This window comes from Bombyx mori, chromosome 18, assembly GCF_030269925.1.
Source record: "Bombyx mori chromosome 18, ASM3026992v2".
Taxonomy (NCBI): Eukaryota; Metazoa; Arthropoda; class Insecta; order Lepidoptera; family Bombycidae; genus Bombyx; species Bombyx mori.
This window is the reverse complement of record NC_085124.1, coordinates 5,943,618-5,953,478: the sequence shown is the minus strand read 5'-3', so window position 1 is coordinate 5,953,478 and position 9,861 is coordinate 5,943,618.

Genomic DNA, 9,861 nt, shown 5'->3' with positions numbered 1-9,861 from the left:
ATTCGCGAAACAATTGCTCTTGAGTTGTTAGGTCTCCTTCGGAGGCGCTCGGGCAGTTGTTAGCAAATCCCACCCCTCTTGGCTGAGCCTTTGCTCGCCCACCTGTCCTGGTGAAACTGGAAAGGCCTTCGGGCCACCAGTAAACTTTCAATCATAAAAAAAAAAAAAAAAAAAAAAAAAAAAAGACTGTGGCTTTTTTTGGAACCGGTGGTAGAGTTAACATTTTCTTTTACATTTTGACATTCAACAAGTGTGTTTTTGATGACATCCAAGTTGAAATAAATAATTTTGAATTTGAATTTGAATTTGAATTAAAAATTATGTGTCGCCGTCGTCACTATCATTTTCTAATAGTGCTACCCCTTAGATTAAATTTATGGTAGCACCTGAGCTGGTAGAAGGAGTTGGCTCCTCATCGTTGACATAACGAAGAGTCGCTGTCGTCACTGGCGTAAATAATAAAACGCTCAGTGACTGAATCGACTATATGGTCATTGGTATTTGGTCCTGGCATTGCAAACAAATTTAAAAGAATAACACCCGTAACAAAAACTAAATTTAAAACAATAATAACAACTCGTAACAAAAACTCAATATAAACAAAGGGCTCCTACAATTTAGTAGGCGCATGTGTAATCAGGAGCGAACGGAACGTGGATGCGGTGCGGGAGGGGAGGGTCGACTGACTCACCAATCGTGCGCTCGGAACGGTGCTACGTCTTTCCCCGCGTCCCGCTTGACAGCCAAAGAGACCTAAAAAACGACTTCTGCGCATCTTACGACTCTTGCCAAGTTACTTGCCGGGGACTATAACGTGTAGATAACCACTAGATCGATCGGGATTTCAGTTATAACAACAACAAAAAACAAATGTAAATTCGAATTCAAAATGTTATGTCTAGTCACTAACTCTAAAATAGCCACTCCTACAACAGTCAAGCCACTCATCATAACATATGAAATATGATTTCTTGTACAGGAAATACTCTTTTCAATTGTCCTTATAGTTTCCTTGTAATCCAAATTCTGGCACATTCTACATATCTCTGGGATGTCGATTAATTCAGCTTGACGAACTCGTAATTTTCTGTAAGCATTCAATGTATGCTGTCAAGCCGATTGTTCCTTGCTGGATGTCTTGTTGTTCTCTTCAATGAAACGATTTGCCTTTTTTTTCGTATTTACAGGTTTATTAATAGATTAAAACTGTAGAACAAATAATAATGAAGTGCATTGTAGTAGATAATGTAATCGTTAAAGATGTATATGTGTTCCCGATCGCTCGATGAAGCGAAGCTCGGTGGTGGGCGAGAATAAAAACTTGTTTGGCGGGGGATTTAGAGATCCTTAACACCGATAAACCTACAAAACTGTTGTGGCCCTCAAGAAATCTACTTTACATTCATACAAAATGTCTTGCTCAAATCATCAACAGATATTTTGTGTTTACCGCTGTACAAAATGATGTTGTTTTATTTTATTGTCCTATAGACATACGAGCATACCGTTCATCTGATCGTGAGTAATTATCCACGATAATGGACATTATCAACGCCAGCGACACAGTCAAGCCGTAGCATACCAACGTAAAAGCTCCTTATTCGCGCTTCCTTCATTCAAATTTTCACCATTTGCGGATAAATAAAATTCGCAAACACATTGATAAAAAGGGTTCCAATATATCGTCGCTGTCAAACCAAAATCTGCTATGTGCAAAAACTCTATTTTGAATTATCGAATAAAAACATTTTCGTATATTTTTTTATATGAAATTGAATTATTAAGAACTATATTAAATTAAAGCTATAGATAAATATTAAAGCTGTAGACACATAACAGGTTTTTTTATACGGTAGACGATAGGGTTGTGAACTATACGAAAAGGTCAAAAGGTAAAAATCTGAAAAATTGCACATAACAGATTTTGGTTTGACAACGACGATATAAGAATCCAACCGATTATTCTTTGTAAAACCGCTTTTCCTTATTCACGGTTTCGGTATCCGCGGCATATTCACGGAACGGCGACGTCTGGTGAAACGCACCACTACCGGAAATGACTGACCACGACCACTCTGCCAAGAGTGCATACGACTGAGAAGAATACCCCGCGAATAAACAGCTTTTACTGTACTAAAAATTAGAGTATATACTATTCATATTCAAACTATACCTAACAATATTGCTGAGTTAACTGATTACTAGCTACTTACCCCATTACTGAATTTCTGTGAGCAATGTAAAGAGCACTTGTACAACTCGCACTGTACTTGCTAGGAACAAACTGTAATTTTTTTAATAATCTTTTGTTAAGCAGAAAACAACACTGTGCTTAGTATTGATGACGATAATTTTTATTAACAAATTTATATTTCTTTAAAATAAAACAAACAATTAATGCCTATTATTTTAACTGTCTATTGTGATTTATATAGGATTGAAGTGATAAACACTAGTGGTAGAACCTCTTGTGAGTCAGCGCGGGTAGGTACCACCATTCTGCCTATTTCTGCCGTGAAGCAGTAATGCGTTTCAGTTTGAAGGGTGGGACAGCCGTTATAGCTATACTTGAGACATTAGAACTTATATCTCAAGGTGGGTGGCGCAATGACATCGTAGATGTCTATGGGCTCCAGTAACCACTTAACACCAGGTGGGCCTTGAGCTCGTTCACCAATCTAAGCTATTAAAAGAAGAAAAAAGATGACGCTATATGATTTCCCTGTGAGATTATATCCAATTGGAATCGAAAGAACTTACAATAAAATGTTGTAGCAGCGGGAAACTCTTTTCTGCAGTCGGTACTCGTATTATGCAGTAATCATATTCTATCATAATTTCAAACGCTGCTTTGAGTAAATCAAATGCATGTCTGAAAAAATACATTACTGGGCTGATAGAAAATAAATAACTCAATACTTCAGCAGGAACTGACGAAAAGTGGTTTTGAAAAAAAAAACTTCAGAGGTGTCAAGGGACACCCGGATGGAACGAAGTTCCTTTCGATTAATTAGTGAAGGAATTGTAATATTTTTTTAAGTTATAATAATAAATTACGGCATTATGAAGAAGAAAAAACAATACTATGAACTAAATTACTATTGTTGAAACGCTATCTCGAGAAACTGTACTCATTACGCGGACCAATCGGATACGAGCAATGTCACGCGATAAGCGCCTACACGTTGATTGGTCAGAATGACGGATCTAAAAAGTGTCGTGACAACTTTTCGTAAGAATTTTTTCCGTCTAGCCCCCTTTCACAACGCGCGATAAGGAACTTCGTTCCAAAAAAATTATACCTGTTGTCCAAATCTTCTCGCAATCCAAATAACTCTATCATCATAGCGTTTGGTGTACCCTCATACTCTATGTTCTCCGATATCTTTACTTTGTTAACGTTCAGCATTGAGTTCCTTCCTGCTCGTAAAAACAAAATAATTTAATATATGTGGGATAAGACGTTATTATTAGGAAATATCATTTAACAAAATTCATAATATTTACTTCGATATTTTTGAGTGCACATTGACATCAATCTCGATTTTGTTCTGATTTCTGTTGATCTTGGCCTGAAATAAGATATCCCTGGTCAGAACAGGCAGTATGTACCTCGACGACACAAATAATAAATACATTTTTGTTCAGAATTTTAGCTATTTTTATATTTTATATTAAAAAAATACGTCTAAAATTCCCAATCTTCAGAATTTCGCTTTTATAAAACATGTACTTATAATATGATAATGATAATGTGTAACAAAAATCTAAGGCTATAAAACAGGTATTCTGTTGTAATACTTCTAGTTTCCATTAGCGTTCATATTTAATTTTATATTCAGCTAAAAATGAATTCACAAAAAAATATATTAAAATTGTATAATACATTCTCAAACAATGTTCACTCACAATTTTCAAACAATGTTCGCATACTCACAGTAGTTCATAAGATAAAACCTCTGGTATATTTAAAAGCGTTTGATCGATATTAACAATGTCATAATCGAATGGATCTTCGTCCAGTAAATAATTTATATCGCAACGCTCAATTTCATGAGATGATTCGCGTAAATCAACCGCGATGTGGCTTGTTTGATCTTCATAATACTCATTGTCATTGTCAAACAAAACATTTTGTCTCATAGAAATCTCACTAATGAAATCAACTTTACTAGTTCGTCTGTATTTCGCATTGTTAATGACTGTGTTTTCCGGTGACTTCGTCTGAAACGCCTTTACCCAAATAAAAATACTATAAAGCAAATATGTTAAACCTAGCGGACTTTAAAACAAGTTAAAAGTAAATATAAAAAATATTTTATAATGTAAAATACATTATTACTGCTTTCAAATCAAAATCAATTAATGGTGCCACTCATCTTCGGACGATAATTCGAAATGTCAATTGTGTTAGTAAACGGGTAGGGAATCGTACTCCGATATACCTACATAATAATATGTAGGTGGCTTACAATACGCCCAATTATCAAACTATGTTCTATTTTTGTCTTGGTGGAGATCATACTCATATATGTGCTCTTTTTTTTATTGCTTAGATGGGTGGACGAGCTCACAGCCCACCTGGTGTTAAGTGGTTACTGGAGCCCATAGACATCTACAACGTAAATGCCGCCACCCACCTTGAAATATGAGTTCGAAGGTCACAGTATAGTTACAACGGCTGTCCCACACATTTCCGGCAGAAATAGGCAGGGTGGTGGTACCTACCAGTGCGGACTCACAAGAGGTCCTACCACCTAGTAATTACGCAAATTATAATTTTGCGGGTTTGATTTTTATTACACGATGCTATTCCTTCACCGTGGAAGTCAATCGTGAAAATTTGTTAAGTACGTATGTCATTAGAAAAATTGGTACCCGCCTACACGAATGCACCGGACGTCTTATCCTTTAGGCCACGACGACGACACCGGTTCCAAAGAGATGTGACGTCAAGCGATAAGTTCTCAATAAGAATAGCCCATATTGTAAGCCCGCGTTATAGAGGACAGAAAACCTTCCTACTTATTCCAATAATAAAACATTGATGCGTTTCAGTTTAGAGAAATAATTTTTAATAATTTTAATGAAAATTAGACCTTATTAAATGTTAGATTTTTATTTATAACACTTAAAGCTTGCCAAAAACTACAAAAAAAGATGCCAAATAGAATATCGCTTTACAAACAGTGGAAAAAAAGTATCTTTCGTTTTTGCCTTTTTATTATAATCATATTTTAAAAAATTGTTACTTTTTCTGTTAGTTCTTTGAATATTGTATACATTAAAATATAATTTCCTTACTTGATCGGATTTTAATTCTTCCAGACTCGAAATGTCGTCGAAGGGACTCAATCTCCCAAGCATTATCGGTTCGCTGTATTTTAAAATGATATTGTATTATCAACTAAATACTATAAAAATAAGTTACTTATTACTAAATTACAATAAGGTGTTTAGGTAACTGACTTTTATTATATTATGTCTTTCACAGGCTCACGAGGCTTGTGGAGAATATTAAGCGGTAGGCAGCGGCTTGGCTCTGTCTCTGGCATTGCTGAAGTTCATAGGCGACGGTAACCACTCACCATCAGGTGGACGCCTAAAAGGGCAATTAAAAAAAAAACTTTTCAATTGTTAGATTTTTGAAAATCTGCCTATTAATGAAAGTCACGCCAGAATCGATTTACCTATTTAGGTGATTAGGCAAACATACAAACTTAAAAATAACATGCATTTTTGTTTTAATCAAGTAAAAATTAGCAAAATAAGCAGTTATTTCGATATCATCACACAAATAATGAAATTAATATTTTTATGCGGTTAGCTTATGAGATAATTAAATTCTCATTTAATTTCAGATCATTTGTAATTATGGTCATGGACAAAAAATTTAATTTCGATTTAGCGAATTGATTTTGTAGCTTTTTAATTTCTATCTCGAAACACTCATACATAATAGGCCAATCGTTACTACAACACAGTTGATATATTAACTTCACATTCCGAGATTCAGGTTGTGTCAAATGATATCGATAACATATTTGAATATCAGATATCCGTTGTTTCTGCTGATAAATATCGTTCGTATATCCAAACGTTTACTTACCCAAAAGTTTCAAGCAACACGTTGTTACGGTTTTGTTCTTCTTTTTCAAGAGGCGTTGCTCTCATCAAACCATGATACGGACGCAATTCATACATATCTTGTAAGCTTTTATAATTTATTTCTGAGTTTAAACACATAACACCGACCACTTGATCTTGATACTACAATTATAATAATTACAGATTTTACTCTCTAAGTGTCTCCTCAGATCTTTTCAGTGGCTCGCGATTCCGAACCCGTTTTAGAATCAGCGAAGCACTGCTCTTGCTACGGCATCTGCCCTAACACCTGTTAACAGTCTCACAGTCTGAGCCTCATGAGCTTACCTACCACATCGGCTCAACATATTCTGTTTGCCCTTGAGGGTACTGGTAATTAGGATAAAATTAACTAACTTGACTAAAGATATTTTTATTATTTCTAATATTACGAGTATATTCGTCATCCCCATGGTATAAATAGTCTTAGATTAAAATATAATCAAATTTACTATTTTTAATAAATATGAAAAATCATAAAAAATAACACTTATTTTTAGTGAAATTTTTTAAAGATCACACTATATAGTTTGTTAGTCGTCGTCTTTTACAGCAAATTTTTAAAAGTTATTTTAAGAAATCAACTATAGTAGACTATAAGCTCTCGATCGATCAAATTTCAAATAACAATCACATGACATTTTTGTCGAAAACGTATAACATAGTTAGCAAGCAACTTACATCGGCAACAATTATTTTTCTTTTACTTTCTGGACGTCCACCAACAATCTCACTAATGTAATATTCACCGTACAATTCCTTTAGTCTCGGACATTTGCTGTCTAAAATCTCAACGATGTCATCATTATCTTCTTCACTGTGAAATACATGATCAATATTTGTTATTTTTTATTGCCTAGATGTGTGGACGAGCTCACAGCCCAGCTGGTGTTAAATGGTTACTGGAACCCATAGACATCTACAACGTAAATGCACCACACACTTTGAGATATAAATTCTAAGGTCTCAGTATAATTACAACGGCTTCCCCGCCCTTCAAACCGAAACGCATTACTGCTTCACGGCAGAAATAGGCGGGGCGGTGGTACCTACCCGTGCGGACTCACAAGAGGTCCTACCACCAGTAATTACGCAAATTATAATTTTGCGGGTTTGATTTTTATTACACGATGCTATTCCTTCACCGTGGAAGTCAATCATGAACAATTGTTAAGTACGTATTTGGTACCCGCCTGCGGGATTCGAACACCGTTGCATCGCGATATACGAATGCACTGGACGTCTTATCCTTTAGACCACGACGACTTCAATATACAAAGTCATCATTTTACCTAGTCAGGTCATAAATTCTGTCACATGTTTAATGTAAAATAATTGAAACAAGTTTATTCTTTATGTAACCATTCATATACCAAAATGAACTTAACAAAACATAGATTCTTATGACACTAAAGTTTATTCAAAATGACCTCCGTCATCTTGAATACAGGCCTTCAATCAGCGCGGCCAGTCGTCTATCGCAGCACGAACGAGGTCCATGTCAATATCGGCGGCTGCCTTAATCAAGGATGTCTTGAGTGACTCCAAATTGGGATTAGGCTTTGAGCACGCCTTTTCCTCCAAGTGTTGCCATATCTTGTAATCTAACGGATTCAAATCTGGACTGGAGGAGGGCCAGTCTTCGTGTCGGATGAAGTCGATTTCACGCGCCGCCAGCCAGTCTTGTGTGCTCTTCGCTCTATGAGCTGGCGCCGAATCTTGTTGGAATACCCAGTGCCTGTTATTGAACATGGTATGAGAAACAGGTTCCACAAGGTTCGTCAGGACTGTATTTTGATACACAACTGCATTCGTTTTTACAGCTTTCTCACAAAAATGTACCTCTGTTAAGCCCCAAGAAGAAACTCCCAACCATACCATGAGCGAGGATGGAAAATGACCTCGTTGGACACGCGGAATACGGTTGCTCGCTTCTTCACTACTGTGTGCGTACACCTTATCATTTTGTTTGTTGTAGCTCTCTTCTACGGTAAAAATTTTTTCATCCGAAAAAAGAATTTCCCGATATTTTTTTCCCGCGTACCGCTTCAACAAAGCGCGGCATCTCTTCAGTCTCAGGTCCATTAGACGAGCATCCAAACGATGTCCTGTTTTTCTTCGATATGCCCGAAGCCCTAAGTCTTCATTTAACACCCTTTTCCGTGGTTCTGCTTAACCCCATCTGAAGGGTCAACAGTTTCTGCTTACGTTTGTGATTTCTTTGAATTCGCGCCTTCACAGCTTTTATCACTGCTGGAGTCCTAACAGACCGAGGGCGACCACTTCTTGACCTGTCATCTACACTAGAATCTTCATTGTATCGTTTGATGGTACGATAAACGAATCTTTTGGTTATATTCAAAATTTTCAGTATGTTAAAAATTTGAATTGGCGCGTAACCGCAACGATGCAACGCAATAACTGCAACACGGTCTTCTTTAAGCGTCCAATCCATATTTAAAAATGAGTAAAATTCTAAAAGTATAAATTTTTATTTTCATGAACAATTCTAAATTCGAATTCAATAAACTTTTTTGTGGCCAGCATTCTAAAAGAAAAGTTTTTACTGTGTGACAATACTTATGACCTGACTAGTTATAATGTTACATACTTTTCTACTTGTAATTTAAGTTTAAGTTGAATTTAATACTTACACGGCGCTTCGTAATTTAAATTTAACGCAAAATTCCTGTCTGCTCGCAACATATAAACAGTAACCCTGTTTGTCAATGTCTTCCTCCCTTTTAGAGTAGTGCTTATAGAAATTGCGCTTCTTAAAAGTTTGGTATGAACTAAAATAATCTAAAACATTTTACGTACTTTCATTGGAAGAAGAAAGCTTAATTCTGCATTAAGTGTTTCCGATTCAAAAAAAAGGAGCCTGAATACTGTTGTTATCTCCTAAAGTAATTAAGTTAAATTGTAGGGCATCACGTCATAAATAGTGAAATATACACGTGTCCAATGTGTTTAGTGCGAGTTTTTTAACTTCTTTTTCAACTCCACTACGTTTGCCGCTAGGGGCGCTGTTCCAACTCCATACAATTTTGAGTCAACTTTTACGCGATCGAGAAGTTAAAAAACACGGACTAAGCACACGGATGTCACAATCGCAAGTGCACCTAAGTGTAGGGTGGTTCATGAGCCAGCATGTGCTGCTGGTACCATCAAGAATAATAAGATGATAGCCTTGGTATTTATTATACAGAAATATTATGTCTTGAGTTCGACGGCAACATTCACGCTGTGGGTTCTATGTTATATGTCTCTATATAACAACTTAGTATCTAAATAAATCTGCCTATTTAAAAGAATATTGTTATTATGTTGTCAGAATAATGTTTCGTGTTTTTCAATTGCTGTATCCATGCTGTAACCATCAGAAGCTATAGCAAAATTGCATTACGTTAGGGCTTGACATACCATCAGATACATTTGGTGAAACGACAAGAACAACCTGTGATAGGTAAGGGTCGTTGAGGAAGACGGATGCTAACGCTTCTTCTACAAAATAATCCTTTACTTGGTCCTTGCAACAGAAGAAATGAATGAATAGCGTTTGACGAGATAGATAGTATTTTCTGAAATTACAACGCAACGCTTATCAAGTTTATTTTTTACCATGCCAATTTGACGCAAATGGACCGATATTATTTTGATGTTAATGTTGAAAGCTGTTGAATACTAAACTTACTAATTAAATTAAACTTATTT